Source organism: Gallus gallus, chromosome 7 (genome assembly GCF_016699485.2).
Source record: "Gallus gallus isolate bGalGal1 chromosome 7, bGalGal1.mat.broiler.GRCg7b, whole genome shotgun sequence".
In the NCBI taxonomy this organism is placed as follows: domain Eukaryota; kingdom Metazoa; phylum Chordata; class Aves; order Galliformes; family Phasianidae; genus Gallus; species Gallus gallus.
This window is the reverse complement of record NC_052538.1, coordinates 1,614,538-1,638,299: the sequence shown is the minus strand read 5'-3', so window position 1 is coordinate 1,638,299 and position 23,762 is coordinate 1,614,538. Positions and strand designations below refer to the sequence as shown.

At 36.4% G+C, this 23,762-nt stretch overlaps 1 long non-coding RNA gene across 18 annotated transcripts in view; it reads right to left on the bottom strand.

Annotated features, from left to right (window-relative positions):
• The window catches only part of LOC101747532, a 332,267-nt gene that overhangs the window by 165,056 nt on the left and 143,449 nt on the right, over positions 1-23,762 (bottom strand). For 10 of the 18 annotated variants that reach the window (XR_005861587.2, XR_006939887.1, XR_006939888.1 and 7 more), the window contains exon 4: positions 7,816-7,862. The exons of the other annotated variants lie outside the window; for them this stretch is intronic. This is a non-coding gene — a long non-coding RNA (uncharacterized LOC101747532). The remainder of the gene's footprint in view (positions 1-7,815; positions 7,863-23,762) is intronic. 18 annotated transcript variants of the gene reach the window in all.

The window sequence follows — 23,762 nt, the reverse complement described above, 5'->3', positions numbered from 1 at the left end:
CGAAGCAGTTGCTGTTGAAAACACGACCCGCCATAGTGATAAAAACCAAATACAAAAGGGACTTATTCAGTCATAATAGAAAATGTCTTCAGTAAAGAAGAATTTATCATGGAATCACCAAGGTTGGAAAAGACCTCTAAGACCATCCAGTCCACCCATCCACCTGTCTCCAATTTCCAATTTCCTATTAAACCATGCCCCTCAGTACAACATCTAAATGTTTCTTGAACACCTCCACAATCAGTGACTCCACCACCTCCCTGAGCAGCCCATTCCAGCACCTCACCGCTCTCTTGGAGAAGTTTTTCCTAACATTCAACCTGAATGCAACTTGAGACCATTCCCTCTAGTCTTATTGCTAGTTACGTAGAAGAGGTCAACTCCCACCTCACCACAACCTCCCTTCAGGTAGTTGTAGACAGCAATAAGGTCTCTTCTGAGCCTCCTCTTATGCAGACGAAACAATCCCAGATCCCTCAGCTGCTCCCCATGAGACTTGTGCTCCAGACGCCTTCACCAGCTCCACTGCCCTTCTCTGAGGCTCCAGGGCCTTGATGTCTTTCTTGTTGTGATGGACCCAAAACTCAATACAGTAGTCAAGATACAGCCTCACCACGGCAGAGAGTACATCTTCATAAATGTAGATGTTTTATAACTGCTTGCACTTACTTGTAATACATTACTATTTTGTTATAAGTGGATACTGATGTCTTCAAGCAAAAATTAAGACAAATTATGTCTTAGACTGTATGTTCAATTTAGCCAAAACTGAGTACTTCATGCTTTATCTGCCAGTGCTAAAATTTACTGAGAAGGCTATGTTTTCTGGGCAGCCAACAGCTCCAGTGGCACATAGAGATCATTTAATTTCAAAATCCCAAGTTTGCTAAAGCTCTTTGAAAATATTGCCCACAAATAATATTGTGTGCACTTTCCACATTTAACAAAATATGTGCTCATATTTTATTTAGTGATAATGCAGCTATGATGATCTAAGGACAATAAGCAGAGCAGTATAGTTTGAAATGTTTGCATCTGTTCAGGTTCCACTACATAAGCAAGAAATTTAAGCATTAGTAATGAATCATGAAGCATGAAATAGTCAGAAGAAAATAGAAAGTTTCTTCAGGCTTCTGCTAAGTTTATATTCCCAGTAGGTTTTTTCTACACTGCTATATCCTCTTGTAAAGTAGTATTTTAGAATGGGGAAGAACTTGATCAGTGAAAAATAGGTAAACAACAATTACAATTAAAAAAAAAAAATCTTCTTGCGTGGAGAAAGATTCTGTATGATGGCTCAATTGCAATGAAAAATTATCAGAACTCGTTAACAAAAGACATGCTTAAATTGAAGTGTGGGATGAATAAATGATCCCTTTTTTCTCTTTACTAGGTACAACAAAAATTAGTTCTATCTTTTCGGTATGCTAGGTGTTCAGGAACTATAACAACATGGACAGGGAAAGAAAGTGAATGGTAAATACAACTGTTCTATGTGCATAAATTATAAATGCAAGGGCTGCTCCAAAAGGAAGGTCTCCTATATTATGATGTTGGCTTGTGATGCCAAAGGCAGATAGATGGTGGTATGGCAGTAGAGGTTGAACCTTCCCACCAATATTCTACTACATTGTGTTGCTGTGTGACCAACAGAGGGGCAGTCTGATAAAATGGTGGCTGACATGAAAGAGCATATAAAGCAAAGGTGTGTCACTGAATTCCTTCACATGGAAAAAATGGCACCCACTGACATTCATTACCACTTCCTGAAAGGTTATGGAGACCCAACAGTGGATGTGAGCACAGTGAAGCAGTGGGTGGTGCATTTCAGCAGCGGGGACAGTGACAGCATGTCACCTCTGCTGGTGCAAATTTTTACGAGCCTGGCACACAGGCTCTTGTTCATCACCGGTGATAATGCACAGCTAATGGTGGTGACTGTGTTGAAAAGGTGTTTTGTAGCTGAGAATTTGCTCTATCTAGTAGTGCTACTGTGTTCTTTGTTGTAGTTTCAATGGAAATAAATAACAGGCATTACTTTTGTAACATCCTAATTATACATGACATTTGACTTTGCTTTATGATGAACACTGTCAGATGTATGTGTTCAAATAAATGTGCTTTACTTGAGGCACCTTTTCAGCATCTGAAGACTGAAAACGAATGCAGTATTATCCTTCATTTGGAGACAATTCATTGTCAAGTAGGGTCCTATAAAATGAGCAGAAAGTGTAATACTTATACCAATTTGACTGTCTTCTTCATCTAGAGCACATAAGAGTACATTCAGCACTGTGTTCTAACTTTCCTTATTAAAACCATATTGAATGAGGTCTAGTTAATTGGAGCAGGAAGGAGGCTTCTTCCCCATTAAAACCTTTAGCCTCAGTGCCCATGTTAATCTGTATTCATTCTACTTTCCTGACAGCAAGTGTCATTGGATTTATTTCACTGAATTACAGTGGTGCACTAGTGAATTCTACTTGCATTTTAAGTTGATCATATTTTTTAGGCAGATAATAGCATAACCATTAGATGAGCCAAACTCGTAATTTATCAACATCTTATTTAGGTAACACTTGAAAGAAGCTATCTTAAGATTCATGGGAAAAATTAAATATTTTTAGCAAAAATGAATTCAATTCCTGTCCTATCCTGATCAGAAATATACTAACAGTTTTGTTTCAGACCTCTATCTAATAAAGCCTTGTGGAATTCTGAAACCTTCAAAGCTGAGTTGCTTAAGTTCTTTGGATGAGAATGGTAATAAAGAATACTTCTGTTACAGATGTTTTACTCTGCCTTCCATAAGGCAAAACTCCAAAGGCAGGACCTTGCGGCCCAATGCATCATATCTACGTACCTGCACATGCTGTAACTTGATCACATGCTACCAGACAACAGAGATTTCACAGATCACAAGAGAATTAATAACAGGCTGGAGACAGTAGGCAGGTGAGAATGTATAATTACTTCCCAAGTGTTGGCAGAGTAAGAAAATAGATCACGGAACTTCTTACCCTGCTTTTCCCCATCATCGTTGCTACAATTCCTAGCACATTTCCTACTATGGATTCAAAGATTAAGACATGACAGCCTCATACTCAGTTTACACCAGCTTCCTTCTCTATCACAGCAAACATTTTTCTTTTTTTTTTTTTTCTTCATTTTAATACCAGGTAGTGATTGTTTAGTTCACTTGACACCAAATTATAAAAAATCAAATCTTCTTCTTAATACAGTGATTCATACTGATGATAGTTCCTCAATGGAACATTTCCCCCCGCAAGACTTAAGTAATTAGAAATTTATTCATTATGTTTCCTCATCTTCTAATATTACAAAGAGAAAATGTGTAAATGTAAAAGAAAATTCATTAAATGCTGAAAATCTATTCAAGAACGAAGCAAGTTTTTTGGTCACTTCTTATCCATCAGTTAGCCAGAACTTATTTATTTTTAAAGCTGTCACATCAAATTCCATGTGACTACAATAAACCCTTGCAACAGAACACTGATGGCATCATATACATAGATTCTGGTACCCATAAATCTTTTGGCTATTTGATTACAGTTTCCTTTTCATTTGAATGAGATTTCTGATGTGTCAGTTTTAACTCCAAGTCATCCTCCTTTATGAGGCATCGAGTTTAAAACGACAGAATAGCAATAAATATTCTTCCAAAAATGGAAATTCATAGTGAGAGGAGTGCTGGGAGACGGTAAATAACTAGGGCAGAAAAAAACCCCAAAAGATGCAAAAATGTTTCTCCTTAAGCCCAAGTACAATAGTGGACCCAATTAGCACCCGCCTGGTGCCCTGGTCTGTTTTGAGCACAGCTAGAAGTTTCTTAGTGCAAAATAAAATCAATGAAAACATACATAGCTGCTTCCCTTTCACATCCTCCAGCCTCCAAATATCTCCATCTCAGAGGAATTCCTTTTAATTTTTAATTATTCATTTTATTTTTATCCAATATTTAATTGTCGATTAATCCTTTTAATGGGTAATTTGGCAAGTACCACTTAATCTGTTAATTCTTGTTTTTAATTTATATATGATAAATAATCCTTATTCCCATTTGTCAGCAAGATTTACTACCGATTTTTATAAGAGCAAATATGAGTACTTTTTTTTATAGATCACACTAAGTTGTATGGACTAGTGGCGTGCCTTCTGTCTGGTGTAAAAGTTCTCCTCTCATTTTTACTATGATTTGGAATTTAAATGGAAAATCAAAAGGCAGATAATGCCTTTAAAGAAAAGCAAACAAACGAGACCCAAACCAACAAATCCTCAGAAAGAGAACAAGAATTTTGATTTAAACTATTTAGTCAGTCCCAGGATCCATTTTTTCTGTTCTCCGTGAACGGGATACAAACTGTTGGTAATTCAGGCTTATAAGTGCAGTCATGCACTGTAACTACTGTCTTTATTGATAAGATGAAGACAGCTTAACTGTTTTGGATAAAATAATCCATTTTCAGTTTTGTTAACTGCTAGAAGTATAAATATTGTTTGGGCAGTTAACTATAACTAACAGCTCACAAGTAATTTGAGACATTAGACCCAGCCTGTAGTGGTCAGGACTTCTATTCACTATACAGGATTTTTAATGCTTTAAGCTTGCATAAGTTTCAAGTGAAGCAAAACTTTTATTTGTTTATGCTTTCTCTTTCTCTTCACTAAGACTTCTATTCAACTATTTAATTACTTCTCTACTGTAGCTTATGCCAACAGGCTCTCCTCCTAATTAGATGCATTTTGGTCTCAATTTCGCTAATATATTTGGTTCACCTCTAAGGTTCAGCTATACCATCAAACTTGAACCAATTAATTCTAGTGACCAAATCATTTAATTCCAGTGTAGAAGTGCAAGACATTCAACTTCATTTATTCTGCTCAGGGAAACGCAGAAAAGCAACCCCCAAAATTTTCTAGGAATAAAAGATAACAAATGTACACATCCTTAAAAAAATCTATAAAGACTACAATATATTTCTTATGTCTTTCAGTACATGTAAGGCGCTCACTTTCTTTTTGACTAAAAGCTCTATAACTCTAACTCTATCACATTATTTTCTCATTGACGAGATGCATCTACCAAAGAACTATTAAAGTCAGGCCATAAATTTGAAAACACACCTAGTGATAAAACCATTCATATCTAATTTTTTTTGCTCTTCAATAACTATTTACCGTATATTTTTGTGTGTTTCAAAGGAAAGACATTGTTCATGAGGTCAGTTTTTAGCAAAAGGTGCAAGTTAGGGCTGCGATAGGAGGATGACGGAAATCTGTAAGGCTAGCAGCCAAAAACAGCGGGCCATGTGCTGACAGTCAGTGTGAATATTGAGGGATTCTGAGTCCGTTTTTAAAAGATATGTAAATGATTGGAATAAACACAGTCGAGTGAGGAACAGAAACAAACTGTTATGTGCTAAGATTCTATAGATAAGAACACGTAGGTAAGAGCTGAAAAAAACAACTCAACCAAAATAAAAAAAGAACACTTGGACCTGCTTCCTTCAGTCAGGAATCTTCCCCTGAGAAAAATCCCCAGCTGCCTAAGATATCCTTACTTTAATTATGTGATTTTTTTTCAAGGGTTACAAAAACTATGCACCTTTCATAGATCAAACACTTTTTTTTCGTTTTATTTTACTTTATATATGTTAACATACAATATTTCTCATGCCTATGCACTAGCTGGCTTAATGGCTATTTCTTTTTGCCCGAAATAGAATTCTCAGTCAAGTATACAGTGCTGGGGTTTGTGAAGCTATAGTGTTCAGAATAACAAGTCATGCCTGCCTGCCAGCTGGAATTGAGACCTTCCATAAACGCCTGCAGCTTGTTTACAACTGGCTCTTTTTATTGCTGGTAATTTTGCAAATCTTTTATTGGCAACTTTTTGTAGATGAAGCTGCAAGGTAAATGGAATCATTCAAACCCAAGGGGAAAAATCTACAAGCATTCCCAAGACAGGAGAAAATTCATCACTTGAATTAGTGTCTACAAACTCATTGGCTTGCTTTCCCCAAAGAGAATTTTTTTTTCCTATAATTTTATTCCTACCATTCAATCCATTTCTGCTAGAAAAACATTTGGGAAGTAAAGGTCATCCACCCAGCTCCAGTTGAGTTTTTTCACAACAGCATGTTGCTATTTATGGCTATCTGAAGTCCACATTGGGAAGTGATTATTTATCCTTCTTATCTGCTTTAGCACTATAATATGACTTTAAGACAGACTACCACAACACAATGATAGCTTTCAGTTATTACCCATCTGCACCAGCTGTGAATTGGTGACCAAAAAGCAAAACACTGCAAGTCCATTTCCAAATGCCTGAGCTTTCCAGCCTTCCAGAACTCTTAGCACTCACCTTACAGACCACAGGGTATGCATCGTTACAGTGCCTCACCATCTGCCGCAGCATTCTGTAATACCTCATCTTTCTAACTTACCTTGATCAAAATAACATGAAAAATGAAATTCACCAGAAATATCTTGCCTTACATCGATCCATGACAATCATCTAAAATATCGGATGGAAAAACATCACATGTGTTGCCTGCATGGCACAGACAACATACTGTATGAAGAAGTAGCTGCAATGTTCCCTGGTATTTTATCAATAAAGTCACTGGAGAAATAGAAAGACTTACATGCAACCAAAGCGTACTGTAAGCCCTAGAGGGGATTGTCAGCAATAGTTTTAATATAATGGCAATATTTTAGAAGATTATGGTTAGAACTACACACAAAAAAAAATAGAAAGTGAATTTTTTTATATAATGACTTAAAAAGAATTACATTTCTTACAGTACTTCATCGGAGTGTATGAAAATTACTTCTATTTGCTAGCTCCCTTTTAAGTATATTATTTCTGGTTTTTATTTCTGGCTGTAATTACTAAGTCAATTGCATTGTTTTAAGTAGATATAATGAAAATTAATACAATAATATTCTAAAATGACACTATTAAATGAGGCCAATTCATCATTGTCCAATATGAGGTAGATACTGTTGATACTGTTATATTTCTTTTTTATGTTCAGAATAATTGGAATTTTTTTTTTCCACAACTGCAATCTTCATGGAGCAGTAATGACATCTCAGAGCCAAAAAAAGCTGATTCACTTTTTTTGAAACTTAATTTTAAGAGTATGTGCAGATCAGAAGAGTGATTTTCCTCCAGAGATTAATTTTCAGAGTGGCAAAGAGAGAGAGAGAAAGACCTGGCTGATAGCAAACACTTCATTATCTGCCAAGGGGAAAAAAAAAATCTTTCAGGATCTCATGTGTAGTTTTCCATTCGCTCACCCTGCCTTCGTGAGAAGACAGAAATGCTTTGTGGCAATGTAAAATAGTGCAGATGTAAGCATGCGCAGAGCCACTGAGAATGATAATCTAAACAAACTGGTATCTTGTATGCCATGTTCACACTTCATGCAAGTAAAACAAAGAAGAAAATATGATGATTAAAGATTACGTTATTTATGGTATAGAAGTAAGATTTTCCAGACATATGTAGGGTATGTAAACTGATGGCTCCATACTGACACAGAAAACTGGTCTCTGTTATCATGGATAAAAAAATCTATCTTCCTAAGTCTCACATTAAGACAGTCTTGTTATGGATACAAGCAACCAGCCTATCTGGAACTAACAACACATCTCAATTGGCAGTGATGTTGGAGCAGGCCTGTAAGATGTGATGGAAAAGAGAAATATTTGTCCTAACTGTAGATCATAGCAACAACAGTTTATACAATCTGGAAAGTAACAGGACAACTCAGGGAATAGTACCTGTATGGATGGTCTGAAAAAGATGTAACAGGTTGCTTCCCACTGTCCTGTAATGCAGAAAACAGAACATTCATGACATGATGATTTAAAAGAGGACAGGATACACTTCCTGATTTTCAGAACCTATTCCATTAGTACCTTCACAAATCATGAAGCATTAAATTCCTATATGGAGGTTTATCATCTGGAAAATGATGTGAGAAAGAAAAATCTTCTGCCAAAAGGTAAACATTCTGCTATGCCTATTACATGAGCATTCTGTAAAACTTAGGTGTTAGTAACCTGCCATGCACTGCAAAAAGAACTTGCTCTTGAGTACATCTGCCAAGGTTTTACCTTCTAATTCAAAAGCTGAGATTGTTTGTAAAAGAATTTTCCAAACTTGTTAGTGTATTTGAGTCAACAGTTTTATGAAAGTATCTGAACCCTGAAAAGCAAATTTGTTTGGATGTACTCAACTTAATCAAGCCCCAGGTGACCCATTAAATTTTGTTCATTAGACACACTGAAATAGTTTACGTAAGTCACTTAATCCCAACAAATTTTATGTCAAGCACAATTTGTTTTGTACTCATGTGAGACATCTAGTCAGCAGAAGTTCAAGTGGGATGTAATAGAAAGAACAAAGTACATTAGTGATGGCTACTGATAAACCCATAATACCTTCAACAAGCCTATTTCTTCACCCAAGAGACGCCTAAGCACCAGTAAGAAAACAGATATCCTTCTTTTCAGTATGTGCAGGAACATTCATCCCACAAAGCCATAGTGGCGGTTCATGGGCAGACGGACGGGTGTCCTGTTTCACATTAAAACAAACGCCCAAGCTCTCCTACAGGCATTGTTTCAGCTTATTGGTTTTTTTCTCCTCAGTAAACCAGAAAGAAACAGAGAAGGGCAAGTGGCTGACACTTTCACGTATTATGAGAAATCAAGCTAAAGATCTGTTTTTCTGTTCCTCATATCTAAGGAACATGATATTTGCAGTTAGCTCATGGTTTCTCAGCAGTATAGGCAGAATGAATTTATTTTTTCCTTTCTCAGGATTGCCCCCGCTATGAAGAGTGCAACAGTTAAGGCTGTCACGAAGGCAGTTCTAATTGGTCTCAATGAAATAAGCATGACTTTTTCTCTCCAATTCTTTAATCTTCTATATATTCTATAGTTTTCAAATCAATACATTCAAGAGAGGTCAGTTAACACACTGAGTTACTGAGCAACTCCCACTGGGAGATACTGCTGCGATGTACAAAACCTTTACATACTGGGCAGTCAGAAAAGAGAATTTATTTCTCCAGTATTTATCACTTAATTCAGAAACGTGGGCAGAAATCAACACATTTAAATGAATGTCTAGCTTTTCATCTCTGCAGTACAGTGCAAATAACATCTGGGTACGTGGCTGCACTCTGTGAGGAGGCATACCAAAATATTTTGACGCATTCAATGAGCTGCTGAACAAGTTTAAAACACTAAAGAAATTGAAAAGCTGCAAGTAAGAGATATGTCAGCACGGCAGGGAGGTGAGCTGAGAAATGCAGGAAAGGGATGAACTCTTGCCTCAGTTTTGTTTCTGTGAAGAAGCAACAGAATGAGCGGGAACATAAGCTAATAGGTGAAATTTCATTTAACTCACCAAAACCTTATCTCAAGTTTGACACAGCCAACCAGCCTCTATTATCAACAAGAACGTAACAGTGTTACAGAAAAATTAATTTTCTTTTAAAGGACAAACCAGTGTATCTATTGGGCCAGAAGCATGAACCTGCCTATTTGCTATAAACTGCATAACTCCAATTGTCTGCTTGGTTTCTAAATGCTCGTTTAGACATTTATTGAAGACGCCGCCTTCCAGAGGCTTAAATGGTAACATCCCTTCTATGTCAGGTCCTATTTCTCTCTCCAAGTATGTATTTCTGTAAATACACATGTACACTCCTATAAAAAGGAAACGTCAAAGATGTTGCAAGAAAACAGTGATTTACTTGATATGCTCAAAATGTCACTACTACTCCTCCAGTAGCATGAAATATCATACAGCAAGTTTTAGCTGTATTTTGTCTTTTTTTGATTAAACACTTCATTGCTTTTCAAATGCCTTTAAAGGCATTATCACCTTCTTTAAAGACTATCTCCTTTGATTTAAGATGCTGCAAAGAAATTTCAGTTTGACTTATCAAGAAAGAACAGTTTCTCCACAGTTTGAAGAAAAACGTTTATCCTAACAAAAAAGTAGCACACAAAACCCTACTGTCCTCTGACAGCAAAACATGATTTTTTTTTTTTAATTCAAGGAAGCAAGAAGCTAGGCTGGAAAACTGGGGAGAGAGAGAGAAGAAAAAAAGAGTGAAAGATGATATCTGTGCTTTATACGACCCCGATGCAATCTAAATTGAAATCAGTGTGGTCAGAGTTTAGCAGTCATCTGGTAAGGCTGAACTGTAAGTGCTTGCTGTCAGGAGCTAACACTGGCAACAAGTTGAATTCCTCATCAGAGCCCACTTTGTGTCACCTGCCCTCCTCTGTTTATGCACAACAAGTACCCATTCTTCTTTCTCTTTGGCTATTTTAACCTAAGGTCATCTTTCGTCAGTGTATTTTAACCTAGTGCAAATTTTTATCTTTCTAATGCGGGCTCCCATCTCTTCCAGACATCCTTTTCCAGCACTTCCGCCTGCCTTCTAAATCAACCATATGCTCTTTCCCAGTCAGTTCCTCTTTCCTGCTTTCCTTGTGTTTCTCACCTTACCGTATCCATTCATCTCTGCTAAACCTCCACCCTTGCACCACTACTGCTCATCTGCTATATTAGTTTCTGCCATCCTATATCAGTGCTATTTGAATTTAATAATGTGAAATATTTTGTAAGTCCCGTTTGCATTAATGCAAATGGTTTTAAATTGCCTAGCTAAATCACAGCAGAGATTGGATAAATAGAGCTTTTAGGATAGAGTGAAACCTAGAAGGGGAGGGAAAATACGCACCTCTAAAAAGGAGAAGCATACGATAGTCATTTCAAATTGATTTGGGGGTGTATGTGAAAATATTGAAATTATTAGTTCAGTGCAGAGCAACAATAACAGAAGGCAAACAGGGAATGAATTCATAGTAGAAAATGGAAAGAACTAAAATCAATTATAGTTTAATGTATCAGTATTATGCAAGGCAGCCTTATATTCCACCTGAAGCACCCAGGAAAATATTAAGCAATACATTATAGAAAGCTATTGAGTTACAGGACCAGAAAACCAGAGAATTATTGAAATATTTCAGTTACTCCATAAATTACAGAGTTCATCTGACTCAAGTGTATTTGGAGTAAGTTCACATTAGGTCTAGGAAATACTAAAACATACTGTAATTTTTACTGAATTTTAAAAGCATTTGCTATTTTTCATGAATTTCCTATCAGCAACAATTTATGAGTACTTCTCAGCTGATGGAAAAAGTCCTAATTCTTTTTTTAATCTTCATGTCATATAAAGTCAATATGAATAATCATATACCCTCAAACGTGTATGCATATGCATATAGAATTGGGGGATAACAGAGCAAATATTTGCAGTTGCCCACACAAACTTATACTTGCGGCAGCCTGATTAAGAAATATCAACCTAAAGCAAACAAATGTAGCATCTCTTCTGAAGACAAGTGTGTTGGAAGAATAACTCAATTTATGCTGTATCATACTTGTTCCTAGAATCTCAGCCAAAAATGGGGATTTCACCAAGGCAGAAACAACAGTTGTTACTTGCACGCACACTGCTAGATGTTCTGAGCTCCTCTTCCTTTATACTACTGTCTCAGTTTAAAACTCAGATAGAGGGCAAACAAACATGGAGTCAATACAGCATTCATTGAGACTACCATAAATTCTCATTAAAAGACTGCTTCATGTACAATAATATGCAGCTTCAGTGCCTTTAGAGAAAAAATATCCAACTTCTCCCAAAACAATTTTTAATCCTTCCATCCGTGCATGTTCCACAGTTAGTAACCAGCAGCTTGTGTATGGCAGCCCATCAAAAAATCTATGTATATATGTGCAGCACTGTGCAGTGAATATTAGTAATCATTGAGAGATAGCATCCAAAGTTGTAGAAAATGTACTGCACAAGCTATTATGATTTTAACAGCTTAAGTACATTTCAGTAGATAAAATGCACTGATTAAAAGCATATAAAGATACTAGTAAGAAATTACGTAATTCAATGCAAAATAATCAATTACATGTTTATAATGGGGAGCCACTGCCAAATTTCTTTCATCTCAGCAGCCCCACAGCCATCTATACTGTGCTGTTTGGTCCCGAGAACACAAGCTACATGCTGTCTTTACTGATTACAGAAATTACAGCAACACATACCAAATCCCAGCTTTGCCTAAATATGACAGATAATCAATATATCTGCATTCACTTTTGAACACAGGTGAGGAGGAACACAATATCATGAGCTTATACGAGAACCTGGCTCAAGAGAAGCATGATAGCTTGAGTTTATGCAAGAATAAAAAATGCCATTACTATCCATTGCTCCTATTTATTTTCCCCTTCAACTCCATGTCAGGATTTCTTTTTCCAGCTGGAGCTAGGGTTTGAGACATGATATACTGCCTAGCTTGCATGAACGTGGCTCAGGTTATACGCTGTTCCTATGGTCTCTCGTGACATATAATCCTCCTGCAAGGCCAAACAATGAACCATTACATTTCACACTGCTCCTTACGAGTCAATAGAATTCATAAATTTGAAACAAGCAGCTCCTAGAAGAGCTGAAGCAAAGCTAACTCAGCAGAAGTGAGCTGTAATGCAGCTGTCTGCAGTATGCACTTGTAGTCCTTCACCCAGGTCACTGAATTCTTCTTTGCATCAAAACTGCCACTGAAGCCAAATGAACTAAAACAGGGACCTTCCTAGTACTGTTGCAAAGAGGAACCTGAATCTTAAAATCTGCACAGAAAACCACTTCCCAGCCCAATGTGCCTGATAGAGCTAACGCATCTTTGGCTTACAGCAAGCGACAAGAACAGAATTTGAGGTACTAAGACTAGAGCACTTAGGCACAAAACTTCCTTGAAACAAACACACTGCAAAGTACCTACAAGGAATACTGGATCAATCACTTCAATGTTAGATGAGCATTATCTGCAGTTCATCATTAGAGCTGCCAGCAAGATCCCTTAAACGCGAGAGGCATTCATTGTGCTGGTACTCAGCCATGGCACAAACGTCTCCCAGTAAGCCAGATGGAAGAGACAATGGAGCATGAAGATCTGTAAGCCTGAAATGGATTACAATGCTCAGTGATTATATTCACTGCACTTTATTTTCAAATTTGCACTTATTTTTAAAGACTGCCATATGATTTTTTTTTTTTAATTATATAGTTCTCTCTAGCTTTTTATGCACAAGATTGCATTAAAAATGCAAACAAGATACACAACACCTGGGCATGTCTGACCACACCTGGAATTTCTTCCCTCATTCAATGCTGATCATTATAATTAAACATGATTACATAATTCAGAACTGAATTCCATACTTTAAAGCCATTCTTCATCCTGAACCGAAGACAATATTTCCAATTCTTACAGATAAAAATAGCAGACATAAAATTAAGCACAAAGCATTCTCACAAATATTGGCTTGATAGTAGCACCTGCAATTGCTCACACTATCACTTGGCCATTTTCACTTCAAAGGTGTACAGGTATCCAGTAGATCCATAAAGATGGGATGCACGACTCCATTTCCTAGCTAAAAACAAGAAGGCCAAGCTTTCTGTTCTTTTATCTGCTTCCATTTTATAGGAAACTGTTTACATAGGTTGCTCAAAAAGTAATGTCGCCTATTTACTTCCACAAAAATGAAAACAGACAAAGAGCACAGTATGATAGAGCAAATTCTCAGGTACAAAATACTATTTTTCAACATAGTCACCACCATCAGCTACGCATCCTCACCAGCAATGAACAAGAGCCTGTGTGCTGCACTCGTAAATATCTGCACTGGTGGAGGCTGACCCACTCATAGAAATACAATAAAGCAGTGACGAAAAATCTTTTCGTCTTTCTTTCTGAGCTTCTATAACGTCACTGAAGGTTTCTATAACAGGACAAAATCACGATATGAAGAGAGAAAGAAAAAGAATAGCAGCAAAATCTCTCCATTAGCATCCCCTCTATATGAGCTTTTCAACCACCGCGAGCTACCTCAGAACTGGATCAAATCAGAAGGTGTAGATTTAACTTCTTTCTATAATTGCATCTTGTTGCTCTGCAGTACAGAACTATTTTTAGCTGGTCATCTTCAACACATCTATCCCTTGCATGCTGCAAAGGGCCCATAATTGCTTTGTTTTCTATCTAATATGTTCTTAACACATCCATCTGAAACAGCATCTTGAAACTACTGCTGGCAAAGATGTGCCACAGGAGCATGAATAATAAATTTGAGAACGAACTCATTAAAGTCATTGCAAGTCTAAAATTAAATGTTACCCAAATACTCTGGTGATTCTCAGCACCTCTGCGTGACTCTATCAGCACTGCTCATTGTTCTAGGGAGAAGGCTGCTTTTAAGCATTGTACAAGATATTGTTCATTAATACCAGTAGTAGTTAATTGTTAACTTCATTGAGGAAAAGATACTGCCTGGAGCTGCATCTGTGTGTGTCAGCAACCAACCGAAATGACTGAGTGATAGCTGGACACACACAGAGATCCTCCAAAACCAGTACGTGAAATATATTACCCAGTTGGGAATTTTACAATTTTATTATATATATATATATATATATATATATATATATATATATACACATATATATATATACACACATACACGCACATATATACATATATATATAATTAGAATTATCTATATGTAATATGTATTTATAATTCAAATTATACAAATTTATAATTTATAAATATAAGTTTCCTTCTAACATTTTTAACGTTGACATGCTTGTATAAATAACCCACTGTCAACCACGTGGAACATACTTTGAGAACTGAATTATCTAGACCAGTATATATACCAAAATAATACAATACATTTTCTCTACAGAATCCATACATTTACAGATTTACCTTTCCAAGAGTATATTAGACATAACTATATTTCACAAATTATTGATCGTTTTTCATTAGTCAGACAGAAGTAGCTCAGTTCAGGTTTAAGCATTACCTTCCCAAGCAGTTACTCTGCTTATTTCATGTATTCAGATTGAAGAAATTTCTCTTAGACTGTTTGATGCTGCTATGTTCTAAACATTAAATGACATATTGATCTTTGCCCATTGTATTTCTGATATCAGATATAACAAAGAAGAACAAATACAAAACAAAATGCTATACTTGTCATCTAATTCCAGACTGAAGATAGATGACGTGACGTGAAATTCTGCAACAATGTCAGTGGCAGTGAAGTAGTTGAAGGTAATAAAGCTACTTTTACTAGATAGAAAGCCATATCTCACATATATACTGAAAATATATAGATACACAAGCTATATGCATAGAGAATGGAAAAACTGGAAAACTGAAGATCTTATAATTATATGTGATACTAGGAAAGAAGCCTACCTGTTTCTTCTCAGGCCCTTGTATAGACTTCTCAAACATGGAATACAATCTGATTTGTGAATAATGCAGAGCTTTATTTTTTAACACAGGACAGGGGAAAGAGCTCCTCCCTGTCTCTCCAAATAGAAAACACACCAATAGGTTTAATTGTCCGTTGGGCTGGTAGTTTCTAAACATTGCAGTGATTTTGCTTCAATGCAAACAGATACTACATTTTTATTCTTTTATGGCAAGTAACTCATCAGTTTCTTTAGATGTCACTGAAATGTTCCATAATTCCCAGGTTAACTTCAAATGCGCCTAACCAACACAAGTTATTAACATGAATGCATATGTAGAAGAGACATATGCTAAATACTAATTAGATACTTAGTGACGTGATGGAATGTCCCCTCAAGTTAAAAGATGCAGGCATATCCTTATCAGCTTTCTGACAGGTTGGCAGAATCAGAAGGATTTGGACAAATACAGACCAATTTTATCTGGTCTTGAGTGTAGGATTACAAGGGAAATCGTACCAACACTTCCAAAGTAAACTTACAGCTTATGGTCTTGACTCCTTTAGATCTATTTGGATTTGCTTGCTTACTCAGTATCTTGGAAACTGGATCGTGAATCATCTTAGATCAAAGACAGTCAGTGAAAACTATTTATAAAAAGGGATAGCAGTGAATGGCTAAAGCCAGTGAGAATTTCTAAAACTAAAATACAGCTTAAAGAATTTACTTTTTCCCAATAAACTTGTTTTCTTGCCCATATTTCTATTTAAATGTGGTCTTAGTTAATCTCACAGAATCTAAAATGTTGTCTAAAACAACATTAACCAACCTTAGTATGATGTCTCTCAAGGTTACAAAACTTTGTTGCCATTTGAAAGATTTCATTTCTAAACTCTGATCAGCAATATAATTAGCAATAATCCCTCAAGCCTGCCTCCTGCACTAAAGCTTCTTTAAAGCTTTTCTTTAAAGCTTCTTTCTTCTTCTTTTTGACTCAGTGCACCATATCAGGTCCAATTCTCTGTTTTTCATATTTTAGAGCAATTTTATCTTCAAGCTCTAGACCGATACTCACAATTTCTTAAAATCTAGAAGTTGAGATTGTAAGGTACAACTCCACATCTCCTTGGAATAGTATTCCTACACATCAAGTTAAAAGAAACCAATTTCACGCTGTCTATTCGGAAGTTTTTCTTCAACCCCTGGAAGAGGAATTAGCTAGAGAAATCTTTACAGCTAGAATTAATAGTGACACTTTTTCTGTGAGATGACACAAAAGTACTGTAACATGGCCCATACTGACAGCACAGATGTCTGTTGTTATGAGAGCCCCAGGGCTGCTGGCAGCAGTGCTGCTGGAGTCCAGCACACCACAAGCACACCTGGAGCTGCCCTTTGTGCCACTGCTCATTCACCCATCTTTAGATTCAGAGACAAAAAAAATTACATTATGCTTCTATATATATTAAGTCTTATGAGAAGTCATTTCTCTTTCCACATCAGAGCGCAAGCTAAGAATGGGGGGTATTCCTTCCACCTTTTTCCTATCAATAGCAGGAGAAAGGTGAGTTTCAGTATTTTCATAGGCCTTCACTTATGGAAAAATGGATTTTGTTTCTGCCTGTAAGAAAACTGGACCAAGATGGGCAACATGGAGTTACACACTGTAGTATTTTACGTTATGAAAAATTAGATGATTTCTCCATGAAAATCTTCATGGTCCCTTGAAGTATTTTCTGAACATCACAGAACACCTCATTTCTTTCTTCCTCCTCTGCCACCTCCATGACATCCATTCCACCATTCCCAGCCTTAAGCAGAGAACTCTACGTCAGCATTTGCAGATACAAATTGATCTGCTGTAACCTTTTCTTGTTTGGTTGCACCCATGGTGAATCTCCTCCCTAGAAGCTGGAGGCAGGAGGCAAAACAAAACAGCACATGCAAACCTAACAGGAGTGTGAGTCTAAAGGACAAGGACAGTTGGGAAACTGCACAGATGACAGAATCTCAATGGTTTGAGCATGCGTGCACGCACTCCTAACTGATTTCAATCATTTCCATCTTCCTTAACACTACACAAGGTTGCATCACTGAAGCGAAGTGGCTGTCTTGATATAAAATTATTCCCAGAAAAAAATTTAAAATGATGTCTTTTAATGAAGAGGGCTCAGAAGGTTGAAAAACCTTCTCTTTGCCATTTGTTCTAAAGAGAAGTGCATCAAGCATTTCTTTATACTGCAAAGTACAAATTCCCTCCTGCAATAGACTACATAGAAAATAAATCACAGCAGTTTTCTTAAACTCTCATCACTTGAAAACCAAAATCATCTTTATGCTCTTTGCAAAGCTTAAACATTCCCTTTTGCCTGAAAGCAATGTGCACTTTCATTGCTTTTTTTATACACAGTAATTTTATTAAGGGGATTTCATTTTCAAAGGAAATTGAACAAAGCAATTTAAAGGTACTCAGAGGAATAATGAGCAGTAGTGAATTTTGGTGGATGAAGGAGTTATTTCCTACTTATTTTTCTATTATGTGTTCCAATTGGAAATATGCATATAAATAATCAAGTAGGAAAGAACCACGTAATCAGCACCATAAAAACCACGTAATCAGCAGCATAAAAGGAGAAAAAGAAACAGTACATGATACCACAGGTCTGTTAATAAGTATTTTGATAAGATGATCAGTATAGACTTGAAACTGCATGATTAAAAAAGAACTGTTTAACATGCGGGGGAAAACATCAATATATTTGAAACTAAAATAATAAATATACCAGAAGCAGATATTTAAAATGGGATGTATAAGCAAACCTTTTGGAAACAAACACGAGATGTAGATTACCTCAGAGAAGCCTACTCCAGAAAGAACATTTGAGGTAAAAAGGAACAAATGAAAACACTTAACTGTTCCTTACCTGTGGTGTCCTCAATTGTAAATTGAAGAAGAGAGTCTTGAAACTGGAATGATATCCATAACTACCCCATGCAATTAAGAAATGCAAGGACTGGGGTACAAAATAAACAAACAATGAAGAATGACCAAATATAAGTAAGTACACGATTGTGAATTCACATTCACAATAATACATTACACATCACATAATGTGTTGCAGGAGAGTTGTGGAAACAACGAAAGATCTCACCACCAGCATTTAAAGAAGAATCATACATACACTTTTATTATGCTGAGAGAGAAGGAAAAACAAACAATGCATTTCAGGTGGTATCATTCAATGTATATAAACTAAATGGAAAATCTACATTTGGTACTCAAGGGAAGCAATTAAACAATGATTCGTACTCCAGAATTTCAGGGTAAATCTTTGTTGTTTTTTTTTTAAAGGGATGAAGAGAAAGGTATTAACAGCCAATGAAGCCTAAGGGAATACACAGTGTGTTGCTAGGGTTTTTGTTTGTTTGTTTTTAAGAGTTAAGAGCAGAAAAAGGAAATGAAAAAGAATTTTGCTAAGGATCAGAATCATTGACTACAGAGGCACTGCGCGTGGATCAGAAGAGAAAGCACTCACAGACTGATGCCCTCAGAAAAAGTAAATAAAATGTGAAATTGAGAAGTCAAAGATCAGACAACTTGCTCTGTTTCACCAAATCAGTTTTCAGATATAAGTAGACAGCAAAATAATTTAATGTATTAGGCAGTGAAGAACTTGTTATCTAAAACAGCAGTAACAACAGCAGACCTACAAATACTGACTGCATGTATTTGTTACAGCATTTGCTGAGGGAACACTTGGAAAGGTTGAACACACAGGATTTAGGTGGCATGTAAGAAAGAAATTAAACTGAAATAATGATCCCCCCATCTATTCTGTACAAAACAAACGCTAAGAAAAGTTTGGAGGCCCACAAGAATAAAGATAAACATTTGTGATACATATATAAAGGCAGCAAGTGATGATTTCATCATTCTCTGAATCTCATTTGATCATCCACAGCAAGTAGCAAAATAATTAGAGAATCAAGCATCTAGAGAGGCACAAAAAGGGACACGATGGCTTCTTAATATTTCTACCACAAACTCTTCTGAGAACATCACACTTGTCTTTTCAAAAGAATTACAAAAAATGAACAAAATGGAAAACATTCATTGTGATACAGTCAAGGAACTTCTAAAGACTTAAAAAGTGTTATCAGAATAATTTACTCTGAAATTACGAGCATCCATGAAAATTGCTATTTAGTGCTACTCCAATCATGTAATTTTAGAGAGCACAAAAGAATTCAGTGGAAATCAAACTAAATCATGCTAAGTTTGAAAGGGTTCCAAGAAACAGTAAAGAGAAATAAAACTAGGGAGAAGAAAGAATGCGTAATTAACCTTTTAACCCTGATCCAAACTTCACTCAAATCAACCGGAGTATTTCTGCTACTCTTAATGAACTTGATGTGATTTCAAAATGTGGTTTCCGAAGTTATAGGGAACGACAGATACTAAGAAAGAAATACTCCGAGGGAAGGAGGAGTTTACGAAAAGAATAATGCTGCAATGATTAACCTCAACAGTAAGTAGAGTTAATACCTCAGCTTTACAAGTATAGATGTTAAGTTTTCAGAGGTGAAATTAGAGATTAATATACAGAAATAAAGCTTGTGACAGTCTCAATTCTGATACAAGTACCTTCTTGTTTCTTCAGTTGAAAGTAGTAATGAGTTTTTATACGGAAAGTGGAAGAAATATTTAGATGAAAAAATACAGTTTTGAATCTTGATTCATCAGCAACCCACTGAAATCTTCTCATGTGGTCTCTCAGAGTTCAGTGTGGTTCCAATGACTTCTTAATGAGGTTGCAGGAAATTCCCACTTGAGTAGATCAGACCACCATTAGATATGCCAACATAACTGCATATTATCTTTCTACATCTATATTCAATTAACATTATGTCAAATTTACTCAAAAATTTTGCTAAGTTATTGTAAATACTGGAATTTTCATTTTTTTTAATTGTTCTAGGTAGAGAATTAGTGGAGAAGCTGCTTCTCCACTAATGATATGCTGTAGTTTGAGATAAAAAAGAGCTCTGAAAAATCATGCTGATAACATGGCCACATCACTGCATGCACCGTACTACAGCAACTGTCTTGTAAAGGGCCAGGAAGGAGGGGAAGAAGAAACAGTACCTTCTCAATCTGTTTGTTTGATTTAAATACTCATTCAATTGCTGTTGACCATTTACATCTTAAGCCTGACTGTAGTTTCAGCATAAGGCTTGTGTTTACAGCAAGTTTATCGCTATAGATCTCATTAAGAAGGTGCTTAATTAACAAATATTAACTCAGTTAAAAATATATATATAAAAAAAGATGTTTCGTATTTATTTTGTGTTTTTCATTTTCCTTGCTCTCTGTGCTACCCTGACCACAGTATGTAATTAATGGCCAGGTAGTTGCAATGAGTTTGGAGGGCTTTCAGAAATTACAGCCCTCTTCATCCAACTCTGTGCAGAATGCAAAATGAAATGTTTTAGCATATGCATCTTGCTGGGATGGATTGCTGAACCCATCCTCTAGGTCCAACCTAGACATTCAAAATACTCCCTCTGTTTTCCAATTTTTAAGCACAATACATTCCAAATGAGGACATAAACATGTAATTAAAATGTGAGCTAAATTATTATTCACAGTGAGGAGATAATCCTGCAGTCATAATTCACTCCAACAAAAGCTGCAGCTGCCACAAAGTCCAAGTCTTTTACCAAAGCCAGGTAGAACAGATTCTGTGTTTCTGATAAGAATGTCAACACCTCTGACTTCCTGAATTCTCTGCTGGCAAAATGACAGTTGTAGCAGATACAAAGACTTTCCATTACCGTTGCAGAAAAGCTCCTTTAGCTTTTCTCTTCCACAGAAGCTGCTTCTTCAATATAATTACCAGTTACATTAAAGATATTTGGAATTAGTTGATTATTTGTTTAGTTACCTCCTATCAATGGTCTTAGTAAGCAAAGCACGTTGCAGTTACAAAACTCTTCTTTGCTTGCAAACTAGATAGCTCATTCATTTTTCAAATCCAAGTACAAGCAATGAGGTACACTAAACTGTCTCTTCAAAATGAAAATAATGCTCTAAAAAGATGGCTGGAAGAGGACAGCACAGGCTGCTGATCCCAAGGGCTACAGTAATTCCATACCTGCATCCAAATCTGCCTCCAGTCTGATGAGGGATACACAGCAGACCTCCTCTTCCCTTGCCTACACTCACTTCCGCATATAAGAACTCAAGAATTATTAATGGTGATCTCTTAATATAAGAGATGACACTTCTCCAAAGCACATCTGACAACTGTAGAATTATCCCTGCTGAGAAAAGCAGCTTTTGAACAGCCATCCTGGAGATCTTTACAATGACTATTGTCCTGCACCGGCAGCCACTCAACTAAATTAATGTTAAACTGAGATTATTTCTGAGGTATGAATAAAACAACAAGGAAGACAAATTCAAGAAATACGTGCAAATTTACTGACTATGACCCTCATCTTTCTTAACAGCACTGTATGTCACTAGATTATTTTTTATTTACTCTGGAGAATCCTGTGCCCCATGACACTGCATACAAGGCCCTGTAAATCTGACTAAGATTAATATTTTGGTGAGAGGTCTTATTCATAACTTTCGTTTTCCTGCTCCAGAAGCTTTTTATAAAGATCCCAACTACACTACTGGAAAATGCTAAAGTTCTCAACATTGCTCTAATTGGTCTTAATTGTAATTAATACAAGCTAATCCTACCTTCTTTTTTTTTTTTTCTAGAACAAGCTTTGAGATAGGCTGGGTGCAGCAACATCCATCAATGACTTTGAGCTTGCAAGTGCTTTCATGCAGTCGTACAGTACATGATGTTATTTAAAAGCTGAAATAGCATTTTTGTTAATACATGACTGCTAAAAAAATACGTCGTATGATATTTTTTCAGAGTTATATATTTTCAGCTCAGAGGTAAATATTTTAAGTTCTATGCAAATTAACAGGTGTTAGAGTTTTGGGTGTCATTCTCGTTTGTTTTTGAGAACGCAGTTGGAAAGGAATTCTTGTTCAGTACAGTTTCATAATTTCCATGGAATTGGAAGTATTCTAGCTCCACATTTCCCAATACTAGTAAAGAAAAAGTTATTTATTTGGCCAGTATTAAAAACATCTTTCATTCCCACTGGTTTATATGACTGTATATCCAATGCTCTCATTCATGTCTGGAGCTCATCACGAACAGCACAGAACACACAGTGCCTATCCCAGTAAATCATACTCTATTGAAATCACAAAACTATTAGGACTCGAAGTCTACTTTCAGTCTCCTCTTCAACCAAAGATTTTGTGCACAAGTTTAGTAAAGCTGCTCATCTCTAAAATTCATTCACCTGCGTACTTCTCTTCAGCTGCATGTTACTCAGAACAAATGTAAAGAAGTGCCTGAAACAACAGGATCTGCCACCGCTTCTATCCCTTTTATCTCCATCTCTTTCAGACCTTCTGGCCCCAATTACTGCTTTTGTCTTTGCAGCTTCGCTGCAGCATAATACAGAACTGGGAGAGCAGAAAGGAGAAAATATTCAGTGCAGGTCAGAACAGCAAAAAAAAAAAAAACACAAAACATATAACGGCCCTCAAAGTTAGTAAGTGCCCCGCTGAGATAGGTCACCCCCTGAGTGCTTCCATCTTTCTTCCTCCTCCCATAAGGATCAGAGAAATGTGAGTCAACACACCTTACATTTCTCTTGGAGTCTGCTCCCATCTTTTTTTTCTTTTTTTTTTTTTCTTTTTGAGTTTCACATTCACAGCAATACATGTTTCTATAACTTTTCAATAGCATACTGAAGGATGTAGTCTAGCAAAATTCAAAGGCTGTTCTTTTGAATGTGCTAACTATAAAGTAAAAGCACAATCAAGTCTTCCAACTGCACTGATTTCTGAAGGATGATAAAAAACTCTTATTAAAGAAGGGGATGTAAAAACATCTCATGAAATTCTAGTTACAATAACCAGTGTAAAAACATAACCAACTTACTCTGTTTCCTTTCTCTTACTCATATTCACATACACAAGTGTTTTTTCTCCTCTGCTATAACACTGAAAAAGCCTGGAAACGTCTAAGAGGAAAATTACTGATTAAGCCCATTAAGCCTTACAATGGCCCTGCTCCTTCAAATGTCATTTTAAGTTGGATTTTAGATTTGCTGGGATTCGTATTTAAATCTGGAGTGCACAAGTGGAGCTGAAAAGGAGCCAGCTCAGCCCATCCTTCTCTCTAGATACAGCCCTTGTGTGTGCTGATGGATGAGCTGTACACTGGGAGATACAGAGCAAATACAGCACCTCAGCAAATGCATCGTTCTGCA